General features: G+C 36.1%; 1 pseudogene; it reads left to right on the top strand.

Moving 5' to 3' along the window:
• Positions 1-1,726: 1,726 nt before the first annotated feature.
• Positions 1,727-14,265, top strand: LOC131181569 (probable cytosolic oligopeptidase A; annotated as a pseudogene).
• Positions 14,266-17,702: the final 3,437 nt, after the last annotated feature.

Here is a 17,702-nt window from a genome sequence, read left to right as displayed (position 1 = left end):
GCTCAACTTATCGAGGAGCTTAAGGCGAAAGACGAAGAAATGGTGACAGGGATAGCTGGTGCCTATGTGAATGCTCATAAGGACCTCTTGGCCGAACTCCAAAAGCGTTACCCAGAAGAGGACTTCTCTTGGATGGTCGACCTGGCTCCCGGGGGCGAGGGTGAGGATAGTGAAGAGGAAGGAGAGGATGAGCGAAATGTAGATCAGCCGGGGTGATCCCCACCAATAACTTGTACAAATTTTGCAATGAAATGAAATAGAATGCCTTTTTGTTCGATGAATGGTTGTGATCGGAAAATTTCTAAACACTTGATTGTCTGAGTATATTGAAATAACTGGAAGCGATTATTATCCTAAGTATGAGAGATCGGAAAACACAATATGCATAAAATTGGTAAAGAACCAACGTTAAACAGAACTTAATTGAAATTTTGGCTTGAACATCTAAGATTGGGATCTTCATTAAACCGAATTAGAAGCTTAGCTCGATTATTCCTAAACTTTTAAAAGGGAGGTCGACCATGAATACTGGCAGCAAGGATCTAGCGTTAATTCAAACTTGTCTAACAAGAGAGATCGGGAATATAGTTAACTGGTCAGGATATTCGACAATTGGCTTGAGAGATCGATGAATGATTTGAGAGACCGGTAAGGCCTTAACGGATACGAGAGCTTAGCATTGACTCAACTCTCTGTGAAGAGAGATCGAAACTGTGATTAGATGGCAAGGAGAGACTTAGTGCTAGGGATCGGTTTCGAAATTTGTTGATTCTGGGGATCGGCCAAAATATGGTGTCGACAACTAGCAAACGTAACATTGCAGAGCACGAAGCAAGGTAGTGAATAGAGGACAATGGCCGAACAATGCAGTCAGCTACAACACCAACGAAAACAAGAAAGCATTGGCAATGAAATTTAGATGATATTCGTGTACCTGATAGAGGCAGAGATTGCGTAGAAGGGAAACCAGGCCTGTCTAAGCACATGCATAAAAGAATCCTCACAAGTCACAGAAATTTCTCCATGGACGGCGAGAACTAGAAGAGAGCAAGTTCGGCAAGAATCCTTAGGGCTGATGAGCTAGAATTCCCTATCTGGGTATCTGATAGTTCCTCTCTCACCTTTATAATTAAATTAATTAATAATATATTTTAACTAAATTTATTAATAAAATTATTAATCATATATATTATTTATTATTGATTAAAAATTAATATTATTAAATAATATTTTAATAATATATAATATTTATTAATATTTTAGTTTTTATATAAAAATCATAAATAATAATTTATATATTTATTTTGATTAAATATTAATTTAGTAATTAAAAATTAAACCTAAGTTAAAGCATTTTTTTAAATAGAATAAAATTTGAAAAATTTATATTAATAAATTAAAATTAAATAACTAAAAAGAGATACTTACATTTATAAAGGTTTGAATTCAAATGTATATTTTTTAAAATATATTATTTTATGTGTAAAAAAATTTAAAAACGTTATTTACCTGTGCTAAATATATTAAATTTATTTTAAAATTAATTTTTAATAATTTTAAAAATTTATGAAGCTGAACCGTGAGGCCGGCTGAACCATGAGGCCAACTGAATGAGCAATTTCGACTCAAAATTAAATTGAAATCGATCCATGATCAGGCGTGCTTGCAAAATTGATTTTCTTCAGAGATATTTACAGGGACAAAAGGAGCCAAAAGGTCCAACTGAATGAAAATGAGAACTACGCTACACATACCAAATAGAGTCCTCTTCCTCCTAGCAGCACTTCTTATAATCGATATGCTTATGGCCTCCCGTATCTCTCTCTCCCGCTCAATCCACCCAATCCTAAAACGTTCTCCTTATTCCCATCTTGGCCCCAAACAATTCCCAAATCTCATCCCTGCCCTCTCTGGTCCTCTTCTTTCTCCTTCTGCCTCCAATCTTTCCATAAATCCACTACTTCCTCTTTCTTTCCTTCACTCTCTTCCTCTCCTTGCTATGCTTCATTCTCTTCACCTTCAGTAGCTACTCCTGATGATACTCTTCCTCCAATCCTCTCTTACAGGACTTTCAATTCCCTCCCTTCGATATTGTTGATGCTAAACATGTTCGACCTGGGATTCGTGCTCTGTTAAAGAAGCTTGTATGTTGCTTTGATCTTTTGTAATGTTTTGGTTACTTTGGTTTCTTCTTTTTTGTTTGTTGGGTGTCTGATTTTTAAGAATTCCAGCCTTTTGAATGGCTATTATCTCTTGTTGTGTTTTTGGTTTCTGGATATGCATTTCTTGTTTTTCAATTTTCGAACTTCTATTATTTGAACATGTGTTCATCTTTGCAGTCGTTGAATTTGTTTGATTGATTGTTTGTATACATGAGACTTGTATGACTATTGACTATTCCATGTTTCTTACTTTCTTTTTTTCATTTCATCTGATTCTGATTTTTTTTATTTGAGTGATGGGGATTAAGCTTGTACAACTTTGAGATTGGTTCCTTTTGTATCTTTGGTGAAGTGTATACGTTTGGTGTTTTATAGGAGAGTGATTTGGACGAATTGGAGAGAACAGTGGAACCATCATGGCCAAAGTTGGTGGAGCCATTGGAAAAGATTATAGATCAGTTGGTTGTTGCATGGGGTGTGATCAATCATCTTAAGTCTGTTAAGGATACACCTGAACTACGTGCTGCAATTGAAGAAGTTCAGGTAAATTTTTATGTATCGTATCTCTCACTTTCTCCCTCTGTGCAGACACTGTTCTGCATGCAGTGCACCTATGCTACATAGGTAACTAGATTTGGAAAACTAGTATAATATATGTAAACAAAAAATAACTCTCACTGAAGTTAAATATATGCCTGGAGCAACCGAACCAGAATTTTGTGATGATGGATTTAATTTCATTGTACTATTGTGTTCCAATTTGTAATAAAGTTTCTTAGCTCTTAGTAGCATTTAGACAGTTTGTCTTAAATTGCTTTTCAAACTTGATTAAAGCTGCATAGGTGCATGAAGTTCTGCACCATTCTCCTTGTTGCAAGTGCTCATGGCCTTTAGTTTTGTCTACACTCTACATCCAGAAAAGGTCAAGTTTCAGCTTAGGTTGGGACAAAGTAAACCAATTTACAATGCATTTAAGGCCATCCAAGATTCTCGTCAATGGCAGTCACTAAGCAATGCTCAGAAACGTATAGTGGAATGTAAGTAATGCCCTTCCATTGTATTAATTAGCAATGCTTAAACATTTAAGATCTTGTTTAATACTTTTGTATTTGTGTCTGCACAGCCCAAATAAAGGAGGCAGTTCTTAATGGTGTTGCCCTTGAAGATGACAAAAGGAAAGAATTCAACAAAATTCAACAGGTATGCCCCTAATAAAGAATAGGAATACTCATGTTCTTACCTAAAGTGGTAGGGGGAGTTGGTTTGCTGCAATTTTCATTTTTGAAGTCTTGAGTTATCTGCTCTTCCTCCTCTTCTATATTTTCTTCTGCTGACTTGCTTTCTTGTTGCATTGTGTCATTAGAAAACATCAGCTATTAAATTATTACTATGTACTATTTAAGTGTATATCATTTGTTGCTATCGTTACTATTATTATTTATGTTTATTGCTCTTGAATCAAGGATTAATTTGCAGGAGTTGGAAAGGCTATATCAAAAGTTTGGGGAGAATGTATTGATGCCACAAAGAAATTTGAAAAATTCATTACAGATGAAAAAGAAATTGAAGGGTTGCCTGCTACGGCACTTGCATTGGCTGCACAGACAGCAGTATCGAAGGTATTACTTGTGAAAATATGTTCTATTTTTCTATTAGTATTTATTTTCATTTCATTCATCAAGTCTAGCACCTCTTTTTTTTTTAGTCATTTTTATAGTTCATCATTCAGGGGCATAAAGAAGCAACAGCTGAGAATGGACCATGGATAATTACATTGATGCCCCTAGTTTTATTTCTGTTATGCAACATGCTCAAAACCGTGATTTGCGTGAAGAATTCTATCGTGCTTATGTAACTCGTGCTTCAAGTGGTGATCTAGATAATACACCAATTATTGACCAAATATTAAGGCTTAGGCAGGAAAAGGCTAAGCTTCTCAATTACATCAACTATGCTGAGGTATGATTTATTACTATGCTCAACAATACCCTTGATTCCTAGCTAAAGTATATATAACAGGTAAGCATGGCAACAAAAATGGCGACTGTTCAGAAGGCAGAAGAGCTCTTGGAAAAGCTACGCACAGCTTCCTGGGATGCCGCAGTTCAAGGTAATATGTTATATAAAATTTGTCAACGGGTGGTAGCATATCACTAGTTTAGTTCCTATTATTTTGAGCTTAAGGTGAAACTTTTTCCTCATAAAGGTTTCACCTTTTTGTAATTTTTTTATTGACTATTTGTTGTTTGCACGCAAACACACAATCTCATATCCTGAAAAATTTTATGATTGTGTTGTTTGTATGTGTAATCATGTAACGTGCAATATTCTAAAATGATAGTTCTGTTTGGATCAATTAAATCTAGGGAGTCTTCATTCCTTTTGGCCTGGTATGGTATAAGCATAAATTTTACAGTTGGACTAAATTATAAGGTCACTGTTGAAGATGGCTTGCTTGCTCTAACATCCAAAAGTTTTCCTTTCTTAATGCTACATTCTTAGCAAATTCGCTTTTAGTTGGAATGGAACATTCCCAACCACATCACTATTTTATCTTTGCAGATATGGAGGACCTTAAAATTTTTGCCAAAAATCAAAGTGCAATAGAAGTGAATGATTTAAGTCATTGGGACATCAGCTTTTGGGCTGAGAGGCTTCGTGAGTCAAGATACAATATCAATGAGGTTGGTCTTCTCTGTTTCTCTCGTGTGTTGTGACTCGTCTCTCCGAGGCTTATTGCAAATTTGGTATGTTAACTATGTTATGTAGAACCAATAGGATATTGAGGATCAGGGGGGTGAGAAACAAATTCTCCAATGGTAATCAAATACTAATTAGGAATTACAAATCACACAAAATTCTTAAATAACAAAATACTAAACCTAATAGAACTCTATAAATATTCCTAAATAATAGTAAAATTTCTAAATTGTAGAAATCTAAACTTTCTAATTGTATAATGAATATAATTCCTAAGTTGAGTCTTCTTCCAATACTGCATCACGATGATTTTTTTCTTTTATGATTCACAATATAATCTTACTGATATCATGGAGTTTATATTTTAGTCTATTTATGATACATTATTACCGCATTATTCATCGACCTTGGAATGCTTTGTTTTGTTGCTAGCTCTTGATTTTATCGAACTTTTAACATAGCCAATTGATTGTATTGTCATGCAATCGATTATGGTTGGAAGTGTAGAAAGAGATGATTCTCCTTAATTTCAATTAATCAGTACATGGGTATATATATACAATTGATTCCTATAATTGTGTTATACTAATTAGGAAGAAATCCTAAAAAATAAATCCTAAATAGGAATACAGAATATGCAAAGAAATAATATAGTGATTGACTTTCCATAACACTCCCCCTCAAGTTGGAGGATAGATGTTAATCATGCCCAACTTGTTACAAATGTAGTCAATCCTAGCTCCATTCAGAGCTTTTGTGAAAATATCTCCTAATTGCTCTCCAGTTTTGATGTGTCCTGTTGAGATGATCTGTTGTTGAATCTTTTCACGAATAAAGTGACAATCAATCTCAATATGTTTGGTACGCTCATGAAACACCGGATTAGAAGCAATATGGAGAGCAGCTTGATTATCACACCACAATTTCGCAGGCAAGGAAGTCTTAAAACCTGTCTCATCTAGTAATTGAAGTATCCACATTACCTCACATACTGATTGTGCCATGGCTCAGATTCTGATTCAAAGACTAGATCGAGAAACTACACTCTGCTTCTTGCTTCTCCAAGACACCAAATTTCCTCCAACAAAAACGCAATATCCAGTAGCTGACCTCCTGTCAACTTTAGATTCAGTCCAGTCGGCATCTGAAAAACATTCAACATTCAAATGCCCATGATTACCATATAGCAAACCTCTTCCTGGAGCGCCCTTCAGATAACATAAGATTTGTTCCAAGGCTTTCCAATGAGCAACAGTTGGGGAAGACATAAACTGATTTACCACACTAACGGCATAAGCAATGTCAGGATGAGTGACTGTAAGGTAGTTCAATTTTCCTACCAATCTCCTGTATCTCTCTGGATCTTCAAACAACTCACTATCCCCTGCTAACAGTTGTAAAGTTGGAGTCATTAGTGCACTACAAGGCTTAGCACCTAATTTTCTGTCTCACTAATAGATCGAGGACATATTTTCTTTGAGATAAGAAAATACCCTTCAGATTTCTCATAACTTCGATACCCAAGAAATACTTTAACAATCCCAAGTCTTTGGTCCAAACTGGTTTGGAGGAAGGTTTTAAGAGATGAAATACCCGCAGAGTCACTCCCGTGATGACAATGTCATCCACATAGACTACTGTGAGAATTAGACCATTCTAGATTGCCTATAAAATACCGAGTGATTACACTTACTCTTTTGCATACCAAATTCCTGTACTGCTTCACTGAATCTCCCAAACCATGCCCTAGGACTTTGTTTCAAGCCAGAAAGAGATTTCCGAAGCCTACAAACTTTATTCAACTCCCCCTGAGTAACAAACTCAGGTGGTTGCTCCATATACACCTCCTCCGGAAGATCACCATGAAGGAAAGCATTCTTGATATCCAATTGTTGCAGAGCCAATCATATGTAGTCATAAAGAGATAAACAAGCGAATAGAAGTAAGTTTAGCTACAGAGAAAAAGTGTCGAGTAATCAACCCCATATGTCCGAGCATATCCTTTTGCTACAAGGCGTGTTTTTAACCTAGCCAATGTAACCATTAGGATTTACCTTCATCAGAAATATCCATTTGCAACCAATAGCTTTCTTACCAGTGGGCAAATGCAATAGCTTCCTATGTACCATTAGCATCTAAAGCCTCCATTTCCTCTTTCATAGCAAAGACACCACCAGATGAGACAAAGGCCTCACCAACAGTATTAGGGATAGGAGCAGAGTCTAAAAAAGTAACAAAACACCGAGAACAAGAAGACAATTAATTATGAGAAACAAAAGACGAGATAGGGTAAGTACATGAACGTTTACCTTTACGAAGAGCAATAGATAAGTCTAGATCAATCATGATCAAGATGAGGTACAGGATCTCCCAACGAAGTAGCCGTGGAGGATCTCGAGTCAGAATCTCCAATCTCCGGAATAAACATGAACGGGAGGTCGAGTAGGTCTAGAGACGTAAGGAACAGTCAGGGAGAGGACTAGACATTGGTTGACAAGATATATTAAGAGATCATCCTCCTCCCCGACTCTCATACACGATGATTGAGGAAAAATAGAGTGGACTCAAAAATGTGACATCCAGTAAATAAGATAACGATTAAGAGTAGGAGAGAAACAACGGTACCCTTTTTGGAGCCGGGAGTACCCAAGGAAGACACATTTGAGAGATTTTGGATCCAATTTAATAACCTATGGACGAACATCACGCACAAAACAGGTACAACAAAAAATACGGGATTCAATAGGGAACAAAGATTTTGTAGAAAACAAAGCAGTATAAGGAATATCCCCATTAAGGACAGAAGACGGTATACGATTAATAAAAAAACATGCCGTAGAAACTGCATTCCCCCAAAAGTGTTTAGGAACTTTCATCTGAAAAAGAAGAGCACTAGTTACCTCAAGAAGATGCCGATTTTTTCTTTCGGCCACGCTATTTTGGGATGGGGTATCCACACAGGAAGACTGATGAAGAATGTCATTTTGTGTCATATAAGACTGAAATTGTGTTGAAAAGTATTCTTTGGCATTGTCACTTCTTAATATGCGCACAAAAATATTAAATTGAGTTTTGATTTCATTACAAAAGGCACAAAAGATAGAAAACAACTCAGAACGATTCTTCATTAAATATAACCAGGTAATACGAGAATAATCATCAACAAAAGTAACAAAAAAACGAAATCTAGTTTTAGAAGTAACAGAACAAGGACCCCAAACATCAGAATGAATTAACTCAAAAGGGGATGAAGCCCTTTATTGACTCTAGACACAGAAGGCAAACGGTGATGTTTTGCAAACTGACACGACTCACATTCTAGTACTGATAAAGATCAAATTGAGGACACAATTTTCTTCATGGTAGACAAAGAAGGATGACCCAATCTACAATGAGCTTCAAGAGGTGTTAAGGTACTCGAGCAAACAAGCGATCGCGTACATGATTTTCCATCATGTAGATACCATCTGACTCGCTTGCTCTACCAATAATCTGTTTCGTCGTAAGATCCTGAAACAAACACTGGTCAGGAAAAAAGGAAATAGAACAATTTAATGTACGAGTAAGTTTACTAACAGAAAGTAGATTAAAAGAGAATTTTGGTAGACACAAAATAGAAGATAAAGAAATTGACGAAATCGGGTTCGCAGTTCCAGAATCCATGACACAAGAAGTAGAACCATCAGCTAAAGTAACAATAGAGGAATTGAGATTAGACTGAAAAATAGATAAAAGACTATAATTACCTGTCATGTGATCATGCCGCACTAATCAATAACCTATTTGGATGAGGAAGACACAAGGCATGTAATGGATTTACCTGACTCAGCGATTGCAGTGACAGGGGAACTGGTAGGCTTTAGAGATACCTGATACTGGGAAAATTGTGCAAAATCCTCTGCAGATACCATAATAGTTTTCTCAGAGGAAGATACTGTAGAATTCTCTGCTGCCATATTTGCCATATGTGATCGTTGATTTGTCCTTTGAAGTTACGGACAATTATATTTTGTATGGCCAGGCTCATGGCAATAATAACAAATGACTCCTCTTGAGTCCTGATTAGAACTAGCCTCTCCATTACGCTGATTACTTCTGTTGCCTGTAATTCCTCCTCTACTTCCTCTTCTATTACCCTGTTGTCCATTTGGATTACGGCTAATAAGAGCACCATCGGTGTCGTGAAGATTGGGTACTCTCTGTACGAAGGACCCGTGTGAACGTTTCATGTAAAGAGGAAATCTCGGAATTGGAGAGAATTTGAGATTTAGCAGTCTCATATTCTGAAGGAAGGCCTGCAAGAAAACTCATAACAGCCAGTTGCTCCCGTTGGGCCTGCTGAACTTTCACATCAGGACTAAAAGACAACAACATATTAAGTTCCTCATATACCCGTTTAAAATCATAAAATAAGCCGTGAGAGACTTATCCTCTTTCTCAAAGACGGTATAATGCCTTACAAACATCATAAATACGGAGATATTCCTTTACTGTAATACGTAAAATCTAAGTAATCCATCAATTCTTTAACAAATTTACGTGATTAATTAAACTAATTACCTCACCGTGGAATCGAAGTTCAAGCCGCAAAAACAACCGAGCATCCTCACTTAGCCAAGTTTGTCGTGTATCATCGGGTGGATCTTTAGTAAGGTGATCATCCTTATCAATGCTAAGCAAATAGACCCTAACAGCCTTACTCCACCTGTAATTCGAACCATTAAGTTTGTGTTCCGTGATATTAGTCATCATCGGAATCACATCAGAAATAACATTCTTATTGTCTACCATTTGTTGAGACAAAGAGAACTAACCGAAACGCTAATCCAAAGTGCTTATAGCAGCAAAATAACCCAAAATCACAAATCAAGCAAATACCGAAATAGGATCTGAGAGCCAAACCTCAGAAGTCCTTTAATAGTGTACTGGATCAGGCAACAGCACACAGTGGTTGAACGAGGGGGGTTGAGGCGATGCCAGCGATGTTGATCGGGGTCGAAACGGCCGGTCGGCGGCCAAGGTCTCTCCTGAGCTGGGTGGTGAGAACAAATAGTCACCCTAGATAGATGACCTGCTCTGATACCATGTAGAAAGAGATGATTCTCCTTAATTTCAATTAATCTGTACATGGGTATATATATACAATTGATTCCTATAATTGTGTTATGCTAATTAGGAAGAAATCCTAAATATGAATACAGAATACAGAATATACAGAGAAATAATATAGTGGTTGACTTTCCATAACAGGAAGGAAGGGTAGAAGGCACTAATTTAGCACATAAAGGAACTGCCTAGAGGGATTTAGAATATAATACAGTTTATTTTTCCCCGACTGTCAGAAAAGAAATTTCTGTTCCTTGTCTGTCTACCTATTGGATTTTTCCTTTTTAACCAAGGTTTTATTCCCTATACTAGTTATTTAAGTGAAAAAAGTTTTTTGCTAATAGTGAATATGATTGTAGTTCTTTTTTTTTTTGGGAATAAATCATTCTGTCTGATTTTGACAACTTCGAACTGAAGAATGGAAATAATAGCACGTTTTTTTGCATATCTGAATGTACAAGCACTAGCATTCATGTGCAGGCCAACCATATGCGTGTAGTGTGATCAAGAGTGCATATGTTATTTCAGTATAGTATCAACTCCTATCTATGATTGATTCCCTGTTCTTACCTTCATTTTTTTCCAAAATTTCTGCTATCTTTCGTGGAGAAAAGCTTACTTGTTTCCTGTTTTCAATTCAACAGGAAGAACTGCGGCCTTATTTCTCATTGCCAAAGGTTATGGATGGCCTTTTCAACCTTGCAAACACACTTTTTGGAATTGATATTGAACCAGCTGATGGTTTAGCTCCTGTAATATATTCAATTTGCTCCTTTTTTGTTATGTTTTCTGCCTTAAATGTAGTTTATCTAACTGTTCTGCCCCCTATTAATACATGCTTCTGATTTTATAGGTTTGGAACAATGATGTTAGATTTTATCGTGTTAAGGATTGCTCTGGTAGTCCAATTGCATATTTCTATTTTGATCCATACTCTCGTCCATCTGAGAAAAGAGGAGGGGCATGGATGGATGAGGTTGTCAGTCGAAGTCTGGTTTTGTCATGCAATGGTACTGCTCCAAGGTTGCCTATTGCCCACATGGTATGCAATCAAACACCACCAGTTGGAGGAAAACCAAGCCTTATGACATTTAGGAGGTATGTGTAAACATCTTTTGGCTCAATAGCTTTGATTTATATTCAAGAGCACAAATGATTTGTTAGACACACTTAACGTTTAACATCTAACAAAACTTGAAAACATGGTCATAAGAAGGCTAGTTGTTTAACTAAGACCAGTTGTTTTATTTTTAAATATGTTTAATACAAAATGACTTAAAGTTTCATGTTGTCCATTGCATTTTTGGGACTTTATTCTTCTTTTAAGAAAGTGAAGTAAGGTGTGTTCTCATACAACTATCCTTATATGGATCTCAAGGAGCAAATATATATAACCATCACATAATTTTTTGAAATGAAGAAGGATATAATCTAATTTTGACATAAATTGCTTGTTTATTGGGGCATTTATATGCCCTTTTAGAAAAGAAAATTGTATTGGAATTGTGGTTGTGTAAACTGTAAAGTGAGTTCATTATGTGTTCCTAGTGAGGATTGATGGCATTTCTACAGGTTGAGACTGTCTTCCATGAATTTGGTCATGCTCTTCAGCATATGCTAACCAAGCAGGATGAAGGTCTTGTTGCTGGAATTCGAGGAATAGAGTGGGATGCTGTTGAATTGCCCTCACAGTTCATGGAAAATTGGTGTTATCACAGGTAATTTAACCCCTGCCATTATAGATCATTATAAATTATTACTTGCAATGTTCCTCACTGAAAATTCTTTGATATAGCTTTCTTTTCTCTTTATTATTTATTTAATTTTTTTTTTGCTAATGTGAAATTGTTTTTCCAATGATTGGTGGCATGCTTTAACTTCTTATATTATGTAATGCTTAATTAGAATTCATATTTGTTTTTCAAAAATTTCTTTGTTGGACGGTGCTATTTTCAAACTGACTCAATGTGCTTATGTTTACATGTTTTGCTGTAGGGAAACCTTGATGGGCATTGCAAAGCACTATGTGACTGGAGAGACTCTCCCAGAAGATGTGTATTTGAAGCTCCTTGCTGCAAGGACTTTTCGTGCAGGTTCCCTTAGTCTTCGCCAGGTTTGTTGCATATGTTGGTGTTTTTCTTATGTTTTTCTTCTGTAATCTATTTGGATTTGGTAGGTCCCAAATCTATTGAGGGTACTACTTCCTTATGGAATGCTGATACAGAATTGCTTTCCTTCTAGTTGTGTAACACATTTTCTTTTTCATGCACATTGCTTTATATGTGGTTGCTAACCTGCCTTATTAATTACTGAAGATGTTATTTATAAGAGAATATAGCTTTCAAACAAAGTTATGAATTTATGACAAGTTATGAAATTGCTTACATTGTCATTGTGATATTGCAGTTAAAATTTGCAAGTTTAGACTTGGAGTTACACACAAGGTATATACCTGGTGGGTCAGAGACCATCTTTGACGTTGACCAAAGGGTCTCTAAGAGGACACAAGTGATCCCTCCGCTGCCTGAAGATAGATTCCTTTGTAGTTTTAGCCATATATTTGCAGGTTCGCTTTCCTGTGAAATTATATGTATTTCTCAGCTTTAACTTACACTTTTTAATTGGTGACCTTCCCTTTTGACCTAATTAGTTGAATTCTCCTTGTGACTGTTAGGTGGATATGCAGCTGGATACTACAGTTATAAGGTAATATATTCTTTAGTTCCAACATTCCTGTAGTTTCCTCCATAGTTAAATGATGCCCTATTATTATGGTAATGAACTAATGATATGGGAAGTTTTGATCCTAAAAATTGGAGTGTCCTAAAAGTTTATCTGCCCTCCCTCACTTGCTTTTGAAGGTTCACATGTGTTACTCAAACATTTAGCTTTCTAGAGCAAACAACCCCAGCTTGAGCTTGCTATTTATTCTTCCTCTTTTATTTCTTTTTGGAGGAAAAAGGAAAGAAAGAAAGAAGTTTTGGCATAATTTATGTTCTTGCTTTTTTTTCCCTCTCTTTTTGTTTATCCTTTGTTGCATTCAAAAGTAAAATTCTTAATTGCAGTGGGCGGAGGTACTCTCTGCAGATGCTTTCAGCTTTCGAGGATGCTGGATTGGATGACAGCAAGGTATGCAGAAAATGCTTTCCAGGACTGACCTTAAAAGCCTTGTTACTGATTGTGAATTTTAATTTATTGTCCTTTATTTATATGCATTGTCTTATTGATTATTGTATTTGTGCCTGCTTTCCATGAATTGCATTACTACCTCTTGAAAAGATTTAATTGGTTGTTTATTGCATTATGAATCCGCAATGTAGCCACTGAAAATAGGATGTTATCATGATTTCTTAAGATGCTATAAAGCTTTATAGATGATTGATGAATTACAATTATTGAGTTGTGGATATCAGTAAAATGGAGTTAGATGTGGAAATTCTAAAATGTTCTTAATACTGGATCCTTAATTCATATTCAGGATTTACTTCCTGTTAGGATTATTCCATAAATATACTGATTTGCTGTTCATTATGTTACTTCAAGTTTTGTTTTATTAATGTTTACGGAAAACCTATTAGTACACTAGCCATCAAGCGGAGCTTTAGTTTGCATACCAGATGAGTATTGCATGGAATAAATAAGCTTTATTATTGTTGCAGGCTGTCAAGGAAATAGGACGCAAGTTCCGGGAGACCATTCTTGCTCTTGGAGGTGGAAAAGCACCATCAGAGGTCAGAGGATAGAAGCTATATTTTTCCTTGCATATCATTTATTATTGCTTCCTTCCTTTGCAATTAGCTGATGCGAAGCCTGATGATCATCATTTTTTTTTGCTGCATATTTATGTGGTTCATCAAAATTTCCAGACATCATGGCTTGCCCTTATGCAGTCCAGTTTTCAGTTTCTTCAATTTGACCTTCACATGTTATGATGTTGCATCCAGGTTTTTGTAGAATTCCGCGGACGGGAACCATCACCAGAGGCCCTGCTTGACATAGTGGTTTATCATCAGTTACAGCCTCAGCATAACTTAATACTGTTCATCTGTATTCTCTCGGTGTATATCGATTCTAAATGATATTTGGGCATGTTCATTAGGCCTTCAAATGCTGTGCACTGATGATCATGGGCTAAATTCAAAGAGAATTGTTCAATCCCTTGTTTGGTTCAATTGGTAGATTTTAAATGTGCAAGATCTTGAAAATAACAACTAATTGCTTTCCCCTTTACATCTGCTTTTATTGGTCGGTCCTTCTGACTTTTGGTTTTTTGTTGCATGAAATAACTTTTAATGTCTTGCTGGTGCTCTCACGTCGTTGAAAAACCGGATTAAACCAGTTCAGTTTCTATCCGATTCAAATTGCGGTTCTAATTTTGATTTTTAATGATTTCGGTTCGAAAACAGTTTGCTCTATGTGGCGCTCTCAAAAGCTGCCATTTGTTTTAACAAAAAAAGTTTGAACGGAGTCAAAACTGATAGTTTGAACTTTCAATTTAAGTCCGATTTCGATTCAAATCTAATTCACAATGCAGAAATGAGTCTATAAATCCTGGGAGTTCTTAGATTCGATCTCTAGAGAAGGCAAATAAAGGGATTAGTATGATTCTAGAATGGACACAAAAATATCTTTTTATAATAATTGGCCAAATGGATATTAGCTTAATTTGGATTTTGCGCCATAATTAAGCACTCTTTAGTTCCCTCTAGGCTCTTGTATAATTATTTATCGAATAAAAAAGTCAACCGACCAACAAACCAGTCGACAGTGGCAGAAGCCTGCAGTTCTTGCTTTAGGTCTCTGAAGATCGAAACAGGGAGAGAAAGAATGGCAAGAGCTGGAGGGATTACAAACGCTGTCAATGTAGGGACAGCAGTGCAAGCCGATTGGGAAAATCACGAATTCATCTCTCCCACTTTCCTCAATGTTCGTCGCCTCTTCGAATTCCTCCTCCAATTTGGTAATTTCCTTTTGTTTTCGTCTCCTAAGAGATCTTAGTCACATGGGATATATATAAATAAATAAATATATATATATATATATATATACTCAACTAAGCTTTTATCCCAAAAATTTGAGGTCAGCTATATATATTCGCGTTCTCCACTCTAAACGATTTTGGGTTAAATCTTAAAAAATGTGTCATGATTCTAGGTCATGTTGTACTACTCTCCTCCAAGTCAATTTAGGTTTACTCCTTTTTTTTCTTTCTATCTTCTAACCTAATGTGTTCTACTTGTCTAACTGGAGCCTCCTTATGTCTATGCTTCACATGACCAAACCACCTCAATCTCCCTTCTCTCAACTTATCTTCGATTGACACCACTCCTACCTTTTCTCTAATACTCTCATTACAGACTTTATCTAGTTTAGTATGGCCACTCATCCACCTTAATATTTTCATCTCTGCAACTCTCATCTTAGACGCATACGACTCTTTCAGTGCCCAACACTCACTACCATATAACATAGCTGGTCGTATAGCTGTACGGTAAAATTTTCCTTTCAACTTATTGGGAATCTTACGATCACATAAAACTCCCATTGCACGTCTCTACTTCAACCATCCGGCTTTAATCCTATAACTAACATCCTCCTCACATCCCCCATCTACTTGAAGAACTGAGCCTAGATATTTAAAGTGATTACTTTGGGACAATACCACTCTATTCAAACTAAATCCTTCCCTATCACCACTTGGCCTTCACCGAACTTGCAAATGCATTCTGCCTTCGCTCTACTTAACTTAAAACCCTTTGACTCTAGAGTGCTTCTCCAAAGTTCTAACTTTTATTGACTCCTTCGTGTCTCATCTATCGTAACAATATCATCCGCAAACATCATGCACCAAGGAATATTCTCTTGTATATGTTTCATCAATTCATCTAAAACTAATAATAAAAGGTAAAAGCTTATGTGGTTTATCCAATTGAGATCGAAAAATCTCTTATGTCCCCTCCCACTGTACCCACAATAGTAGTTGCTCCTTCATATATATCTTTCAACACTTGTATGTACCTAATAGATACCTTCTTTTGTTCTAACACATTCCATAAGACATCTCTGGAACACTATCATAAGCCTTTTCCAAATCAATAAAACTATGTGTAGATCTTTCTTTACATCTCTATATTTCTCCATCAAGTTTCTAATGAGAAAGATCGCTTCCATAGTTGAACGATCGGCATGAAACCAAATTGATTGAGAGAGATAGAAGTATCATGACGTAGTCGATGCTCCACAACTCTCTCCCACAACTTCATCGTATGGCTCATGAGTTTAATTCTCCTATAGTTTGAGCAACTCAGATGTCTCCCTTATTTTTAAAAATAGGTACTAAAATGCTCCTTCCATTCATCAGCATTTTCTTTGAGTTTAGAATCTTATTAAATAATTTAGTTAACCATGCCACCCCATATCTCCCAAACACTTCCACACTTCAATTGGTATTCCATCTGTCCACAGGCTTTATCCACTTTCATTCTCTTAAGTGCTTCCTTTACTTCTAAAGATCTAATCCTTCTAGTATAATTCACATTCTTTTCTATCATTCTATAGTCTATATTTACGCTATTACCATTTTGACTATTATTAAAAAGATCATTAAAATAATTTCTCCATCTTTCTTTAATGTCTTCATCTTTCACCAACATTTTTCCTTCTTTATCCTTAATGCACCTAACTTGATTGAGATCTTGACATTTCCTTTCTCTCCTCCTTGCTAATCTATAAATATCTTTCTCCCCTTCTTTAGTTCCAAATTTCTCATATAACTTTTCAAAGGCCTGTGCTCTTGCTTGACTAACTGTCTTTTTTGCCTCTTTCTTTGCTATATTGTACTGTTCATATGCCTCATTATTATCACATTTAAGTAATTTCTTATACCATTCCCTTTTTCTTTTCAACGCTTTTGTACTTTCTCATTCCACCACTATCTCTCTTTGAGGGTGGTCCATGTCCTTAGACTCTCCAAGTACTTTTCTAGCTACTTCTCTAATCTTTAATGTCATTTGTATCCACATATCATTGGCCTCCATATCCAGCTCTTCCATACTGGACTCGAGAAGCTCATTTTGAATTTCACTTGCTTTATCCTTTGAACTCCCACCACTTTGTTCGAGCTACATTATTTCTTCCGACCTTACTTAAATTGTTCCTAAACTTGACATCCAAGACCACCAACCGATGTTGACTTGTTAAAACCTCTCTGGAATGACCTTGCAATCCTTGCATGTAGCCTCATTTGTCTTCCCGGTTAAGAGAAAGTCGATTTGGCTTCCTGTTGCACTTTTGAAAGTCACTAAATGTGACTCTCTTTTTATAAAGTTAGTATTTGTTAGTATTAGGTGGTATGCCATAGCAAAATCCAAGATGTTTTTTCCTTCTCATTTCTGCACAAAACTAAAACCTCTATGAACATTCTCATAACTTGTCTATCACTTTCTACATGTCCATTCAAATCTCCACCAATGAAAACATTCTCTTCATTCGGTATGCTTTGCATTAAATCATCCATATCTTCCCAAAATCTTTGTTTACTCTCACTGTCTAGTCCTATTTGTGGCATAAGCACTAACTATATTTATTGTTTCTCCTTCTAGTACTAGTTTTACTAATATAATTCTATCTCCTACTCTTTTCACGATTTATTACTACGTGCCTTTCAATGTCACCGTTTATGATTATGCCCATCCGCTTTTGTTTCTCTCCTTTTGGTAAACCACGGTTTGTACT

Source organism: Hevea brasiliensis, chromosome 7 (assembly GCF_030052815.1).
Source record: "Hevea brasiliensis isolate MT/VB/25A 57/8 chromosome 7, ASM3005281v1, whole genome shotgun sequence".
NCBI classification, from domain to species: Eukaryota; Viridiplantae; Streptophyta; class Magnoliopsida; order Malpighiales; family Euphorbiaceae; genus Hevea; species Hevea brasiliensis.
Note: the sequence above shows the minus strand (reverse complement) of the source record. Positions and strands in the feature narration are given on the sequence as shown.